The 18597-nt window shown below is 32.5% G+C and overlaps 1 protein-coding gene across 1 annotated transcript in view; it reads right to left on the bottom strand.

The window, feature by feature from the left end:
* LOC106123618 (serine/arginine repetitive matrix protein 1) overlaps positions 1-18597 on the bottom strand; it is a 62482-nt gene that overhangs the window by 42537 nt on the left and 1348 nt on the right. The window lies entirely within an intron of this gene.

Here is an 18597-nt window from a genome sequence, read left to right as displayed (position 1 = left end):
AACACCGCTAAAATTTCGTTAGTACGAGAAACCACAAAGGTTTTAATTTAAAAAATCAACAAGCGTAAAATAAGAAGTAAGCGGGCAAAGGATAGGACTTCCTTTCTTTCACTTATCTTTATTACGATGACAGTGCTGTAATTAAGCTTAACGGGCGAGCATAAATTAGACAATTTAAGATATGACGGAACAAAAAGCTTTACGGAAACATTTAATAATGCTTTAAATTAAATTATATTAATTAATCGCGAACTTAATGTAGGTAACGTCACTAGTATTGTACAATCAACATTATTAGGCTGTGTCAGTCACAAAACGCTGTCCTCCGCTTTCAATATCCTGAGACTTTCTGTCTTCTTTACCAGATAAAGATAGATAAATGTATAGTCATGTAAAGTCATATGCAAATGACGAATAGTTTTGTGAATGAAATATTCAAGTCAAAATTAACACTGCATCATCTTCATTTGATGGATATTTAAAATGGGAAAGTTAGATGAATCGTAAGTAAATACGGCAAACAGAAATGGCGCAACTTTAGCTGATTGTGTACACCGTCTTATGCATATATTTATGTAATCGTTACGAGAATTGTGTTAACTCACTTTATTTGAAACTGCATATAGCACGATCAGAATAGATTACATTGGCTCAGTATAATTAGACAATTCTATAATTTTCATATTGTCTCTATCGCTAAAGTAATGAAATCATGTGTTCCATGCAAATAAGAGAAATGTATGTACATTCAGAAGTATCATTTATCGATAAATTAAAGACACATCAATCTCAATATCACGTATATGTAATACGAGGCCTTCAGAGCTAAGCGGTACAGTGGTACTGGAACGACATCTGATATGAGAGGCTTATCGTGTTCTGCGAGGCGTGAAGACCCTCGAGATAAATGCCTCTAAAGCGGTCACCCACACGAGGCCGAGTGCGTACCAACTCGATACATACGAATCAGAACTGCGTAAGTACACAGAAGCTAAGGATTTACTATGTAGTTCGATTCCACGTTGTTAAATTTTACACATCTCTGTCCTTGAAAGGAAGCTCACTCTTGATTTCATTGAGAATTCTACACGTTTTGAAAATCTTTACTTTAAGTCTGTGCTGTCCTGAATTAGCTATTATTGCATCATCAAACCTATTTATTGCATTAATCTATGGATTCAAACCAAATCACTTCTTTTGTCCGTAGCCCATGAATATATTTTGAAGCAAAAACCCGTTGTTATTACCTCGGTCAACAGTCAAAAAGTAAAACAAATTGTGTACAGATAATAAATTTCGCGTCATAGCAATTTTTCATAATTCTAGTGACGTAATAGTTACATATATTTAATATCAGCATGGAAATGTGACAAGCACATGTAATTTTTATATTGCGTGACGCCATTAAGTAATTTAAGAAAGAATTCAGACAAACGCGTTGGGTTATTATATAAATTACTGGGTTAATCGCTTAAAGAAAAACATTTTTGATTTAAATGACATAGCAATGAAATCCAGATCAAGAGGAACTGCGCCACTTTGATATTCGATACTACAGTAGTTGCTGTAGCTGCAACACTATTATTTTATACATGGATTTCTTCATAGAACAGACATCCTGTTCATTTTTCTACTGAGGTCAGCACAGTATGAAGTACTCATCCATTCTTCTCTTAGTTCTTTCTTGCGCATATATTCTTTCTCAAAATCCAACAGACTTTTTCATAGAAATAAAAGAGTTTTATTTTTATTACCTTATGTCTTAGTATGGAATGTAAATAATGATAAAAATCAAATTAAACATTAATTTCTCCAAAACTTAACGTAGCTCGTTCCACAGGCTTCTGAATTTATGGTCCAGTAATAAGAAAGTTGAAAGTGTAAGGAGTAAATCTTAGTTATAATATAAAAGCGAATATTTGGACGGATCGATGGATGTTTACTAGAAGGTATCTCCAGAACGGTTCAACGGATCATGATGAAATTTCGCACAGATGTAGAATATAGTGTAGGCCACTAATTAAGATTTTTAATTCTCCGCGGACGAAGTCGCGGGCGACAGCTAGTGTAGTAATAAATTAAAATTTAACCAGATCGAACTGCAACATATTTCTATTTCGCCTGTCTGAATAACTGGCATACTTATGCCCTAAATGTAAAACAATAGTAAATAATTTAGGGTACGTGACATTATTAGCCATGAGGCCATCGTTTACGTGATGTAATTAAATAAGATATGATTATTAATAACACAAGTAATTATTTGTAAATTATTATTATTAATTCATAAATAAGTAATTAACAAAATAGTTTCCTTCTACGGTATAAATGGAAATTTTAATTATAAAACAATACATGAAGCAAATACCCATATAATTTTCAAAATATTAACTTACTACACAATTACATAATTAAAAAAAAAATGCACTACTCTGGATTTTTATCTCCTTATTTGGCCACGGACCACCCAATAATATTATGTAAAATGAAAGTAGTCTTTTTTTTTTTGGAGAAAGAATACATTTTTATAAGACCTATGAAGTAAGAAAACATTTCACTGAGTAATGGCTGTTATCACGCTCTTATGTAAAAGCGTTGTCTTTTGGAACAAATGCGACCACATAAACTTTCGAGATTACATTGCGGCGAACGACAGACACGGTCCAGTTTTAGGTAATTGCATATGCACTTGTTATGCTAAATAATGCAAGTAACATCGGTCATCATTGCCCAAGTGCGTTACACAACGCCCGGTGCGAATAAGGCGTGAAATTCAAAGCTTGATTGTAGGTACACCTGGCAGATATTGGTCACATCACTAAAGTATAATATTGCGTTAAGTCTTGACTTACAAATGGCAACAGAAATATAAAATTTTAATAAAAAAAGAAACCGTGACACCAATCATATCTAAGAAAGAATCTTACTAATATTATAAATGCGAATGTTTAGATGGATGGATGTTTGTTAGAATGTATCTCCGGAACGGATTTTGATGAAATTTAGTGTAGATATAGAATACAGTTTCAATGAACACATAAGCTACTTATTAGGTTTTTTTATACCGTACGGACGAAGACGCCTGCGACAGCTAGTTAATCAATAAATGATGTTTGAATACTCCAATATTTAGATATTAAGCGTTCAATGCTGATAAGTAAGGTATTAATATTTTTCTAGTTATTAATATATTTATTGTTACTGATAAAAATATATTTACTTTAATATTGATCGTACTGTTCAATGTAACAAAAACACTACGTGCAATTTGAGAATGACATATCTACCGCACCTTAATAAAGTAGACTAGCGCTCTAGTGCTACTGATATGACAACCTGTCACAAATATTTTATCTGTGCACATCTACAACATCGATGTCCATTTCCGTTCAATTATCTTTTCAACGTCAGGTGGGTTTAGTGATTGACATGGAGCATACATTTTGAACATAATCATTCAAAGCTAGAATTCAGTTAGTTCTCAGTTTACGATTACACTTGACTTACCGTGGATTTCTGAAATCAAAATCACCCTTTATAAAATATTATCATGTCTGTTTTGTCAATATCTGATAATATGGATGGTATGTTTTAAACAGAGACTTTGTCTCAGAAACCCACGGTATGTTACTCTACGTCATTACTCTTAGTTTTACTCAGCCGCATATAATTAAAGTGTAATTTTATTTTATTTACTATGCGCTATAAAAGACATATTGGGGATATAATTTAGGTATATGAGGATTAACTAACTCCAATATCGCGAATTGTGTAGCTGTCAAAGTTATATAAATCTTTTATCTGCATTGTGATCGATATTTGGACGAAAAGGCAAACTCGCTATGTAGCATCGTAAACTGAAACATTTCGGTGCCATGCGCCGATGTCACCTGCCCCAAATGCTCAACATTTCATACAGAATAGTTCGTGTTATAGTACAATTAATAAACAGACAAATCTATTTGGTACCAAAATCCATTTGCAAAATATTTTAGAAGTTATAGCTCGATTATATTTTTTTTAATTACTAATTATTTTCTGTAAATATCAAACAAAAGTTGGAATTTTTTTTATCAAAATGGGTATTATAAGGTCGCATTCAACTCACGTGGGCACAAACTGAACGAGAGAAGCCATACAAAAGATCCATCTGAAAGTTATTTAATTGAACTACGACGCGGCTCACGCTCCACTGAATATTTCAATTTATTTCTTATTTACATTTTAATCAAGTATTTAAATTTATAAAAAACCGCAGCTCAGGCTGTGTAACAAAATTTGTTGTGTACAGTTTTTTTAGAGTGGGCTATCATTGATGCCATTTCATCAGTGTCACATTGACTTGCAGATTTTGACCTAGATACGAAACAACTGTAACCTAATTGAAGTAATAAATATGACTCCGTGTGTTTTAATTTAATAATTATTAATATATTAACAAAATGATATATAACCAGACGTAAGCCTAATTAGCATAATTAATGTTACAATATACTCTATATTTAGTTTTTAATATTACATTTATATTATATCTAATTAACATATAATTTACTATTATATTATTATAAGTATAAATGTACTCCGAAATTTTGATTGACCTTTTATTTTGAATTCTGATTAGCGGAATAGAACATTGTCATGTCTTTTTGTTAGAAATTTAAAAAAAAAAATATTTACGCGAATGTTGTGTTTGCCTGTAATTGAAATATGTTTTAGCTTACTCTTTATCATGTAACCTATGTACTAAGTAAAATTGTATGTAACATATTTTGTTGGCATTCCTAAATAAGTAAATAAATAAAATAATAATGATTGAAAAGAATAGCTGATATTATTTAAATTTGTTTTAAAACCAGATGTTGCTACCTATTAATTAAAAAAAGATGTTCGAAATCAAAAAAAGTTTCACTTTCTTTCTGTGTATTCGTAGGCGTGACAGCCTCGAGGCGGTCCCCGCACCGCCAACCGCACGATTACATACTTTCCCCGTTTTATGGGAATGTCATAGGGAGTTGATGATATAATATCGAGAAAGCAGTAATACGGCGACATTGTTATTATTTTGATGACAGTTGATTTTAAGCGAATATAAGGAATTAAGTTTCTCTTCATTATCGCACATAAAATTAAATTTATCTCATTATCTCTACAGACAAGTGACTACAGTATATGTAACCAATAACTTATCTAAAAAAAAATGTTTAACACTTATTGAGGCAACAGTGATAGTAAAATAAATACAAATAATAAATGAATGTGAATCCTACAGCTCTATTAATGAGGTTTCGTCGTACAATTACAAGACAGTGTAACTTTACATTGGAATTAGAGCAGAAATAGTCTTAACGAATATAAAAGATCCAAGATAGTGAACACGTCCGCCTTCAACCGAAAGAAAGCCGATGAAGGAACAACTGCACACAAGTACTGGATTTTAAAGGCAGAAAGATTTTTTGAAGTTGAACTAAATAAAGTTATCGGAGTGAAGCTTTTGTATTAAGAAAATGCCAACAATGGACACAAATAAAATAAATACTTCTAAAGGTTAACCGAGTAGTAACGATTTTTTTTTATTTATTAATTTATATTTAAAAATGTATACACCTATTAAATTACGCAGACGGGTTGAGCGCTGCAGTCTGTCATAGTATGAACTGTGTAACAGACACCGGCGCCGTTCCTTTACAACAGATAAACGAAAAGGTAGAAAACATTTAGGTGATGAAGAAGTTCGTAATGTTCTATAATTTTTTTACAAAATTAAAAAAAAATCTACTGTCAAACCAACAAAAAATCCTTGCACATATCATGCAAATGACGTGAATTAGTTGAGTACGATTCGATGTTTTGAAGTGGGTGTTGATGTTTCCGTCAAAGCTTTCATACGATCCTCCGGCATGCATAGTCAAACGACCTTACATCGTGCAAGTGGGCACGTAGCATTGACACACATGGCCATTCTAGCATCAGCAATAAATCACACGTTAAACGCATTATGTAAACCGAATCCTTGCATATACACCTGCTTTCGTTAAAAAATGAGGCTAATTAACAATTTTTTTAACCGAGCTTTAAGACTGGTTTCAAAACTATGTATAATATTTTTTAGTAAAAGAAATTACATAAAGTTTATATAAAAAAAATTACAAAGACTCCAAAAACACGTCACTATTCTCTCTTCATAATGTTTCTTTACTCTCCAACAATTTTTTTCAGAAAAATGGAGATTCGTGTACTAAATAGTAAAAAAAAACAATGAATTGAAATTTAAAACATAGGAATATTAAAAAATATATTATACCATCAATTATTCATGAAGTTGAAAGCAATGCGGGCTTGGCAAAAATAATGGCACTGTAGGCACTCGAGACAAATACTGGGTCAAGTCTACTTATACGCATATAGTATATACTACTTGCAAAGCTAATTATAGTATCGGACACTATCATTGTGAACATTTATAGGAACTTATTTGTATATCCACCAAGCATACTAATTAATTTGCGACTTACTTCTAATATAAATGCGAATGTTTGGATGGATGGATGTTTGTTTAAAAGTATCTCCGGAACGTCTCAATAGATCGTTATGATATTTGGTACAGATGTAGAATATAGCCTAAAAGAACACAAAGGCTATTCTGCTCTGACGGAGTCGCAGACGACAGTTAGTGTTAAATAAAATTTATATAATTTTCGTATCAATGTTCACACTTTAAAGCAGCAATATAAAATATGTTAGATACTATTTGGCATTGTATATCAATCAATACAAGGATACTCTGTGTCAGGCATATTAATTACTATTTAAATAACATATAGCATTTCTAACAAGTGCATCAAAAATAATAACATATTTTTTTACATATGTAGGCAATGCAAAGGCTAGAAACAAGTCGAATAGACACGAAATTGTTGAACAAAAACATTTTTTCTCACTTGTACGAATATTTTTAATTGCTCTCTTTTGTATAGATAAAAGAGGACATTGTGCGACGTGAGTGCTTGTTTTGCTATAGCAATGTTCCTGAAATAATTGTGCCAAAAACAAATGAGGTCAGTCAGCACATGTCAATACTTGACTCTAGCTTCATATCGTTACGATTAAATAATAAAGATTGCTATTGAATATGAGTAATTGGATAATGAAAAGCGAAATAAAAGATACGATATTCCTTATTTTATCAAGTTGTCTTAAGAATATCGTAGACATTCCTATTATTTCAGATATTTCAAAAACATTAGACAGAGTCTGATTCAATTGTATCGCTTAAAATGTTTATAAACTTCTCCAGCAAGTTCGGTTGTTAGACAAAACAATTCGTTGCCTGAAAGATAGGTTTTGTTTTATTCAATATCATATAAGTTCATCTGATTAGATTATTATTTATCTTTCTAAAAGATAATCGGCGTCTCTTAATGGACAACAATGATATAATTGTAGAGAGAAAAAAAATCAGAAAGGCTGACTAAAAGGTAAAAGGTTGAACATTGAAAGGTGAATATATTCTTTCCAACCTCAGAACAAACATGTTTTCAAAAACAAAAAAAATCGACGCGGGCGTAACCTTATTCGATGCAATTAATAAACAGGCAAATGAAGGCTTCAAAATTGTACACCCACTAGAACTGTAATGGTGGGGCACTAGAAATTACTGTCTGACGATATAAACACGCGAATGCAGACAAGGTTAAAACAGTGAATAACAAATTATACAAGATTCATGCCCGGCTTTTATTGTGCCGATGCTTTAAACAAGCTATTAAATTTACTATAATAGCTACTTACTGAGATAAAAACAATTCGTGACCACCAAATGGTTAAAGTCAAAATATGCTCGTTATAAAACTAAATTATGTCTTAACTCTATTAATAAACATGATTCTAGGATAAATAATAGAAGATTTTGGTGTCCATAAAACCGTTTCAAAACATTACGATTGCCTTCAATTGAAATTAATAGAGAGGATAAAGCAATTCGTTCCGCGAACAAACATTAATGGTTTTGTAAGATGCATTTACATTTTCGCGTTGCTAACTAACGGCTGAACTGCGACATGACTCATTTAACGCATATTTCTTAATGCCACTTGCCCACTTATGATAGTCATTCGGTTGCTAAATGAAAAAGGTCGGGAGGATGTTGGTATTGCCACATTTCCTCTGTAGATCCAAAACTAAAACAATAAATTTCATGTAATTATGATATTACTACAAACATTTTTGATAATTATCACACTTGTTCATAAAAATGTAAAGGTTATAAGAATTATTTGATGTCCATATCTGAATTGCAAAAAGACTAAAGTTAGAATTCGGTATGATATTGATGTTCCCTAAGATTCAAATGGACGATTGACTTGAAAGTTGGGACCGGACATAAAGTTTGGAAAATTAGGAAGTGAGGTAACAACAAACAGTAAGCTACTGGCAGAAAATAGATTCGATTGATTGCATTAATATGACTGCTGTTATGTCATTTAAAATCGCATAGCAACTAGCTAACATTTGAATGGCACTCGTGCATAAATTCGACTAAGCAGATATCGTCACGTTGTGAAACAATAACCAGAACAGACGCTAATGTCTCATTGTATATCTACATGATACCATGACGCCGCGGTTGAAATTTGACAATGCACTTATAAAGAAAGCTGGCATCGAGACGACGCGTGATTAAACATGCGCAGTTCCTTTCTCGTGGGGGCCATTAAACGAGCGGGTTGTATACAAACATGCCAAATTAAACCGGATTTTAAATAGATCTGTCTGCTGAGGCGCACGGGTCGAAGAGCAAAATATACATATGTTAAACATTAAGTGGACGCTTCTGGTTGCTGTAGACGAAGAAAGTGACATGCTGACCTGGTTGCGAGAAGCGAGAGTAATCATATGACGTCTCAATAGACAGCCTGAGGTCAAATATGTCTGTATTCAGTAGGCGATGTTCGAACTTACACAGGGAACTTTTTGAACAAAGTGATTAATGTTAGTGTAATTAAATATTAATTTAATAAATTGCCGCTATGAAGTCACTTTTATATTAATTATTTTTTACTCAAATGTATGTAAACTATTATAGAAATACCTATTCTTAATAACATCTTGTACTAAATTAAGGGCTTCGTAATTATATGAAAAGAAATGCCTTAAATGGAATGACTGTGTTTGACGAACACATTATTACAAATACTTTAATTAAGTACATTTAAGTCGGAGATCATAAAGGCAATTATTTTCTACCGGTTTATTTTAATAATAATGTCGAATACAATGAATGTTCTGGTATACCTCTTGAAATAAAAAAAACACAGCACCAATTTTCAGATTGCAAAGTTCGGTCGGTTATTTGACAGCTATTCATCGGTCGCACCATACGACGAGAAGCAATTCGACAGCGGTCCACTTTTGTAATGCGATCTAACAATGTTCGAATAGATATGAAGTAACGACATCAAGATACCATTTTTATAGATTGACTGAGCGCACATTGACCCAGGCGACTAGTCTTCGTTATATGTTATACTAGCTGTAACCCGCGACTCTGTCCGCGCGGAACTAAAAGAAAAACATAATTAGTAGGTTATGTGTGCCATTTGATTGAGTTTCGTCCTGGAGATGCCTTCCAACAAACATCTATGCGAACATCCAAATTTTCGCATTTTATTATTTTAGTAAGAATATTAAACTACTTAATTTCTTGTCAGTGAATTAATTCTTTTTATGATATAAATATATAATGAATAAATTAAATCTCAATATAAGAAGTTTAAGAATTAATTATGAATTTCCTATCAACCGGGTTAAATGTCTTTATATTAGCAATGTAGCGATTGACCTAGTGACATATTTGTGAAATTTAAATAAGTTCGGGGAAAGTGGATGACCTTTGCTACTTCAATTAGCACCGATTCAACTTCTATCAAGTCTAAAACAGAAAAATAGACAATTTGTTTGAAATCTAAAATAAAAACAGAGTAATAAATTGCTCTAACCATTCGTATTCGAAATAAACACTTAAATACATATTGAAAACAATCAAAATATATCTTCTTGTACGTCCATAGACGTACTAGTTTAATAAAACATACTAGACTAGACATATCTAGTTTAATAAAAACATGTTTACAAGAAATGTTATAAATAAGCCAAAAATTCTTGGCAATGATTATTTTACCGTTCATATGTATATTTTCTAGTCCTAACCGCGTGCAATTGTTTTAATTCTTTATGCATACATTTTGTAGATTTTTTCTCAAAGAGGAAATGTATGAGGTTATCAGGAATTTTCTATGATTGGTCCTGAAATTGAAAAGGGAGATATAAATGTCAATTTGCGGTTTTACATAACTAACAAAATATACGTAGAAGAGACTCACTTTCGTTTCCATATCGTCGTTATCAAGGCATCATATCGCATAATTGTCAATAACCATAACGAGATTTGAATAGGTCGTTGCATTCTGATCGATGAAGGCGCAAGAGCCAAAGAGCTCGATCGAGTATTGATAAACACTTTCTCCGATATGTCGGAGGTGCGAATAGCGGCTGATATATCATGAGCAAAGAGCCAGTCATTGCTGGGGGGCATGCTTATGTTATAGATCCACGTCTGCGAATTGCTGACTAAGATTAATAAATGTCAAAGTGAAACTATACTTCGTTAATTTCATAAATTCCAAAACCAATTTCAAGATGTGATTACTATTGTATTTACTTTTAATAAAAAATAAGGGACTACAAAGTATCTGAACTCGGACGGATCTAAACGGAAATAAATAGTAGATAAAAAATTAATCCCTTACGATACAAGTGATTCTGTAGCATAAATACTAGTTCGTAATTTGTCTTGTGTCTAATTTTACATAATAGAGTAAAATTAAAAGGCATATAAGTGCGTGTGCTATGTAATGAAATAATAGGGAAATCTTACGCAACACGTCGTAACTGGGCACGCAATGATTCAGTATACGGAAGTTATTTTGATCATACAAAGATTGTAAAAGTCGTGCATCGAACGAACGATATGGTATACTTGTGTAGTGGTTGTAAAAGCTAAGAACACCGTGACTGATCCATTGTCGAATGGTAATTGAATCCGATGTAGTGTTAACCAATGTAATAAGGCTTAGCAATAATAATCAATATATTAATATTGACTATTATAAATATCTTCGAGCAAAAATAACTCTTACACAAGACAGTGATGAAATTTTTAGGGTTCCGTACCTCGAAAGGAAAAAAATGGAACTCTTATAGAATATCTTTGTTGTCCGTCCGTCTGTCGGTCAAGACCCTTTTTTTAGGTTATAATTTATTTGCTACTACATATTATTTGCCATGTATGGCAAAGTCCAACTAATGTAAGGTTTTTTGTTTGTTTGCATGTAAAAAATGAGACAAGCAATTATGTTAAAAAGTCAAATCGTGAAATTGTTCTATGACGCATTCGTAATTCATCTTTATTGACAATACGTATCATGACAATAGAATCTATTTTAGTCAATATCAATAAATACATGCGTCATCAAACATTTCTTATATCTATGTTGCTATGTATACAAACAGTTCCATGTAATAAGTTCATGCTATCGGTACATTCACTTTAAAATTATGTGATCTTGTACTTAGCTTTCATTTGAAGACTGTCCAACATGTAGGAGCAAACGTATTTGTTGCAATATTAAACTGACACAAGTATCCTTGGCGAATCGCCCAAGCTTTTAAGATGTCGTTGCCATATTTCCTATCAGCCAGTATCCGTGTTTCTGTTTATGCGTTTAACGGTAACGAGAGAAAACAGATTTCTAAACGTTAGCCCGCATTTCCTGATCGTCATATGCCAACCACTATCGCCACCTTCTACCACCCATCATAGCATACATTATATTATACGACCAGCTCTAGAAATAGTACGGACTGCAAGAATACCATAGTATTTCAACCTTGCGAACATAGATTTAGTGGTTTCTATAGAGAATATTGCATTCATACACCACTATTAACCCAAAAAAAGAATATCTCAAAATATACTTATATTTTGGAACATCCTGTAAGCAAATAAAGCGTTCATTTTCATAAGAGTAAAGTAGATTTGTATCACAATTAGATGTCTGATTTCAGATGACTTAAGAAACGACTATAAAATCTATACAAAAAAATTCTAGTCTGTACCATTGTGATCTGCATATTATCCGTTCATATGATCACAACACCGTAGCCACAAAAGTCCTTGATAATGATACGCTGTGATATTTATCAGGTTAATATTACATAAGCTTGCTTGCATGATACATACGATAATACCACTTACATTATAAACATAAACAAATTAGATATCTTCGAAGATGTTTGAAAAGATCAGTTAAATATCAAAGCTTTAATGGACTCATGATTAAGAAGAATTCATAAACAAATTTTACTTTCATTTCATAAACAGAAATTCTAAGCCGACTGGATTTTCTGTACATCCTTTATACAGCATGTTCTTTACCATTAGAAGCAAAATTTCAAGGCAATATTTGGATAGATTTAAATATAAACTACTACCATTCCATTTTATTTATTCAGATTAATCTCAATCGATAATATAAATATTCCCGTAATTTCATGGAGCAGCCTTTATTATCTCATTTCCGATATAACCCATATCATTATACTGCAACAAATAACAATTACAATACATTCGAGACCGATAATTTGTTACTTGAGTAAGTTTTGAATATTGCTTACAATCGAACACCTGTTATAAATTAAATATAGAGATATTGTACGCATTTTCTTATATAAATTATAGAGTTGGAGTACAAACATACAGTCAAGCAAATGTTACGGAAATAAAGTTATTTGTTTAAATATTAAATCAAGAAATAATAGCACTTTATACACACAATATAGTTATGTATTTTATAGCGTTCATCGTATGTTAAGCAACATTGTAATATCAAGATCATGAAATTAATGTATTAAATCAACATACTATTCAATCGAAGGTGTCACGCTATTGTCTTAAAGTACACGTGTAAAAATATTTACAAAGACCTATGTTTATTGCTTCAGATATCTTACAGTCAGTATGAGAAGTTTTAAATTTCAATATAGACAATCCGGTATCGTAGATAGAATACAACTGACGTAATATAACCAAACCTTAACATTAAACGAAGTGTTAAAATCATTAACATCAGATCCATTACCTCGTGCGCATCACGATTGGCCAACAAGTCATCACTTAATAGACCCCGCAGGTAACTAAACGAAGGTTATTAAGATATTCGATACCATCACAAAATCTTCTGATGAGTAGTGTTAACACAAGTTTTATTTGTAGTGGGATAATCCTTAAGTTCTTATAAATTATAGCAACCTTTATGCAATTTCTAGAAATAAGTGTATCTATGGTCTGATTATAAACAATATTTTTTGGAGAAAAATTAATAGATATACATAATACCCCAGCTTACTATACAATAGAAGCCAGTTGGAAAACTTAATATGTTCAATACAACAGCATGTGGCCTACCGGGACAGGCTGAAAACCATCTCCGCGTGGCTGTTGTAATTACTGTGTGATGTTTTTATGTGATGGCAATAAAGAAGTTTTATTTATTATTATTATTATGTGTTAATAAAGTGGTGGTAAGTTATCACTTTTTTATCATTTTCTTCAGTTTTAGATTTAATACCGTTATAAATTTGTGATGATGGCGACTCTACCATCATAAGTAGTATAACGAACAACAATGGATAACCGATTGCGTAATTCGCACAACGAAGCCGTATTTCGGACAACAGATGTTATCGGGGACTCGTTTCTCGGACGCTACCGAGAGCCGATCTGAGCTGGACGTCGATCAATCGAACCGATTCACGATCTAATTGAACCTTACCTAACGCCGAGTAACGATTTTGAAACAATCGTAATGGCGTATCGATCTTTTCAAGGACGTTCTACTGTAATTGCTTTTCACTTTTTGATTAATCGATTTTAATCTGATTTTGGATAATGGAGATGGATTATTTGATATACCTTGTATTGTTACGACTTCGATTTAACTAATAAATGTATCACACATATTGTTGTAGTTTTCTTGTTTGTTTGCTTGTGTTAAACTTTTGGTGATTGAAATAAACGAAGATACAAGTACATGACCTGGCCTTTCGTAAGGACATTACATTAACACCCTTCGAGTCATATCAGATGCTTTTTATAACACACAACGATGACTGACATTTGTGCTATTCTACAAATGAATGCGAGCTCATCACGCGATTCAACCTATATATATTAATAGTATACTAATAATTATATTGTCTATAGAACTTACTACATAATATTGAATTGTGCCAATGTACTGGTTATAATATAGCAAAATTGTCGATTCAAAAGCATATCCAGTGTATGCCATTAAGCATGGTAACCCTATTCGACCCCTAGGTTCCTATCAAATTTGGGTTCGCTCGTTTTGTTTTCACGATAGTGTGTTAGAGGATTTAGATCAACAGTATTCATATTGTTGATCCAAGGTTGTCTCCTTAGCGGTTTCTAACGTCATATCGTCCGATAATCCGATCGTGGTTTCATTTTACCGCTTTAGCTGCAGACTCTACATGGCGACTTTATTTATATATTTATCTATTTCTGCCACATCACACGATAACTTTATTGTGGCATGGTAAAATAATATACATAAAAGTTTCGTATAGGTTTACATAATTAATTTACACCATCTTAATTCCAAATAAGACAAAGTTTGCAAGCACTTTCGAGTGAAAATAAATAAGGAACACCCACGTGCGCCAGACTAACTTAGCGAGACCCCGCATCGTTTATTCACAAAGCGAATGTTAAATTCACACACACAATACTACGGCGCGTAATTAACTACTTTCCCTTGTTACCAAACTGCCGGCTGTTTACCGCAAATGATCGTTTATTTATGGAGCCGTTTCAAAGACTCCATTAACAGATCTTAATACACAGAGATTTCTTTTTTATCGATTCTGTATAACAATAAGGAAATATTTTCGTTTAATAGAATAAAAGTTAACAATTTTAGTAAAAAAGTTATATTATGAAAAAAATTCTTTTACATATTTTTCTCATATAAAGCGAAGTATTCGCGAGATAAAACCACTAATTGCCTACTTGCACTATGGAGTAACTTTGCAAAGCTTTCGTAATCGAGATAAGCTATCATTTTCTAGAACACTTTCCCCGTCAGGAGGAAACACTTATAACCGTCTAATAGATGCTGACAACGAATAAGGATATGGTTAAGTTGAAATTGTCACTAAGTTCTCTGCGGTTAGAAAATGTCGGTGCCACGTAAACATCAATTATTTTTATTGCTCGATCAGACTAGAAACATTCTACTTCCTTTAAAAGTACATTGAGTAAATTATGAAATCAGAAAATAGACTATCAGTTTTATTCTCCCAAAAGACATTTAACGCTATATTTTAACGAAGGAAACCATTAGCCAGTTACTTAACTATCAATAGTTAAGTTATCAAGTAAATTATTTTAGCAACAGTGTTGACAAAAGTTTGCAGAATCGAAGCCTTGAGAGGCAAAAGTGTCTTTTGTTTTACAAAAAAGGTGACCAATATCAATCTTATTATATAAATAAATGGTAGATAAGTAAAATGTAAACATCGTGAGAGTCGCATTAATATCAGTATCTCGAGTCATTAAATATTTTAATTAATATAATTTTAATTCAGCCAATATATAACTTTGCCCATAAACTAACCGAGTGTCCGACATATTAATTGTCAAGTCATCACTTAAGTTACGTCACATAATTCACGTTATTCGAATTGTATTAATTTTATATTCATTACTGGTAATGGTATTATCGAAGTTTCCATTAAAAAGTAACTCAACTTACGCAACATTCAATATCGTACCGTATGAAACTTATTAAAAACACAACAAAGCAATTTTGTAATCATTACTTTGAACAAGAGATACTGTCTATCATCAACACAGGTGATGACGGGTGTCAGACTACGTAACAATTATGGATTGCATATCAGACAGGCCAATAATATTAGGTGTATATAAATTAAATTTATTTTTATATAATACATTGAATTTTTCTGCGCATTCTAAAATCATCATTTAATCATCCATCGATTGTTTTTAATTTATTTTGAAATACAAATCGAATAACTCAAGTTATCTTAAAGCCCGAAAAAGTTTCGGATTGGACGAGGGCAGAATATATAAAAGTGATATAATATTATATTTTAGACAAATATGAAACTTTCGTATACAAACACGTGGTTAAAATATCGAAAATGAAGAATTAAAATAATTAAATGAGATTTTCAGAGATAAATATCTTCGCAACTTAAGAAGAAGCCGAGGAAATGTCCGGAGAAAACAGCGAAATGCTGTTTTACAATTATAACAATGATGTTAATTCTCTCTGAAGTTCAACATTAAAATGAAAATTTTACACGAAATATTATTTTTAATTCTAAGTCAGACACAGACAAAATCACATACGACAAGCGATAAAACTTAGATTTAAGTATTGATTACTTAAATTATTTAGAAACAGTGAATACACTGCCAAGTTCAATAAAATGTTAATGGGGAAAACAAAGAAACATCCTGTAAGAGGCGTATAAAAGTTAAGTTATACCGCATAGTAAAGTTTTAATGGAAAAAGTTTCAAACGGCCTCTGGCAGTTTTATTAATTCATGCCGCCATGTTGTTCGCTCGCATTGCACTCAGTTATTATTAGCTTAGTGGTCACGGTGACTGGATAATAAGGTCCGAGTTCGTGCTCGATTCCCAAGACCATAAAATGTTGAACCAAGCAAATGATGACTATAGATAGAAAACTACGGAAATTTTATAAAAATCAAATAACGAATAGTGCAGAGTGTGCATTGCTTATGTGCAAGAAACAAAGTAATTTATATAAGCAAGCAGTACAACATTAAAACCCACCATTCTCATGTTCTTGGGTGGAAAACAAACTTTTTTCATGGTGCGCCCCTTTCGTCCAGTCAACGGCACTGCATCCATATTTATTAATCACCAGTCGCATTACTAAGGTAAAGCTACATTACGACTTTGTTATACACTGATGTTACTACGTTACAAAATTCAGTTGAAAAATATACTCTTTCAATCTACGTTGTCGGCACCACACTAATGAAAGCACAGCCATTTTAATATTACCTAACGAATTATAATTAAAATAACTGTACTTAGAAAGGTCGCAAAACAGCAACTGTTTCGCAACACGGGCGGCTTAAACTGAACTTCGAATACCAAAGGACTGGATAATTTTGCGACGAACACGCGATTCGTGGGCACATACATAAATTTAAGTCGATATCGATGGTTCGCGAAACTATCATTGGCTGTATTATCCATTTGTGCTATAAATCTCGATCGACGTTATTTTACAAGGCCTGCCTTTAGTGCAGGACGTTGGAAGTGATAAGACAAGGCGAACGGCATACCGGCGACACTTGGGAAATAGGAGCCGATCAGTCGTCGAGTGCACGACAAATATTTTATTACAAACTTTACACTAAGAATACATGTGTGATTGTAAAACGTGACTGGGAACTATACTAATCACTTGTTCAAATTATTGGTCGATTACCATGAACATCTTTGTTTATTATAACTTTAGTTGTATGTCAATGTAGAAATAATATTAAAAAATATCCAGACAGTAAATCATTTTCAATTTATCACATTCAAAATTTCATATAAGCTAACAAAATTTTGTGATATAGAACAGCCATATAACCGCAACTATGGCACAGTTCACGCGAGCGCCAGGCGGCTCCTGGTACCCTGGTACGACGCGCAATTTCGCCTTCAACATGCAACCTCAGAGCTATTAAAAAACCATATCTAGTATCTACTAAAAAAAAAGTATAAAATACCTAGATAAGGTAAACTATTTCTTTTAAAACAAATTACAAATTAAATTCGCCCTAATGCCTAATTTCTAGTGATAGAGATAAGCTACCTTTATTAAGTACTTTGGGAATTTTATGTTATAAGATGATAAACGAGCTAGCGGGCACCTGAATTTGTCGAAAAAGCAAATCAACTTCTGCCCATAGACATAAGCAATGGTAGAAGCATGCCTCACTTCGATCACTGGAGGAGGGGATGTGTAGAAAGAGCACATTTTCCCTTTTTAGGCATCCCACATAAAAATTACTTCCTTTTTTATTCTTCAAACCAGCATGCAAGACCAGCCTTTAGCTCTTAATAACATAGCCTAGGCATTTAAGTAATACCATATAATCAAGATAATAATTCTCAGTTTTCAAGATAAAGATTAAAGGAACAAAATCTCAGCATAATGACAATAATATGTGAGCAAAACACTATTACACAGAACAGTTAATACCCATGACTTGTTGTTTGTTGCGCTAATTAAATTGTGTCAAAAAGCTGCCCTAGATCGCATTGTGTGGTCGTGGGATTGAGACACTACTTTTATTGTTCATAGGCTCCACATATTGACTAAATAGAAATGATAAACAATGGGTTTCAGATCTTTTTGCAACTATAATCAAACATCATAAAATCAGGGAAAAAATACATG

Source organism: Papilio xuthus, unplaced genomic scaffold (assembly GCF_000836235.2).
Source record: "Papilio xuthus unplaced genomic scaffold, Pxut_1.1 DF828952.1, whole genome shotgun sequence".
NCBI lineage: Eukaryota > Metazoa > Arthropoda > Insecta > Lepidoptera > Papilionidae > Papilio > Papilio xuthus.
The sequence above is the reverse complement of the archived record's forward strand: the minus strand, read 5'-3'. Positions and strand labels throughout refer to the sequence as shown.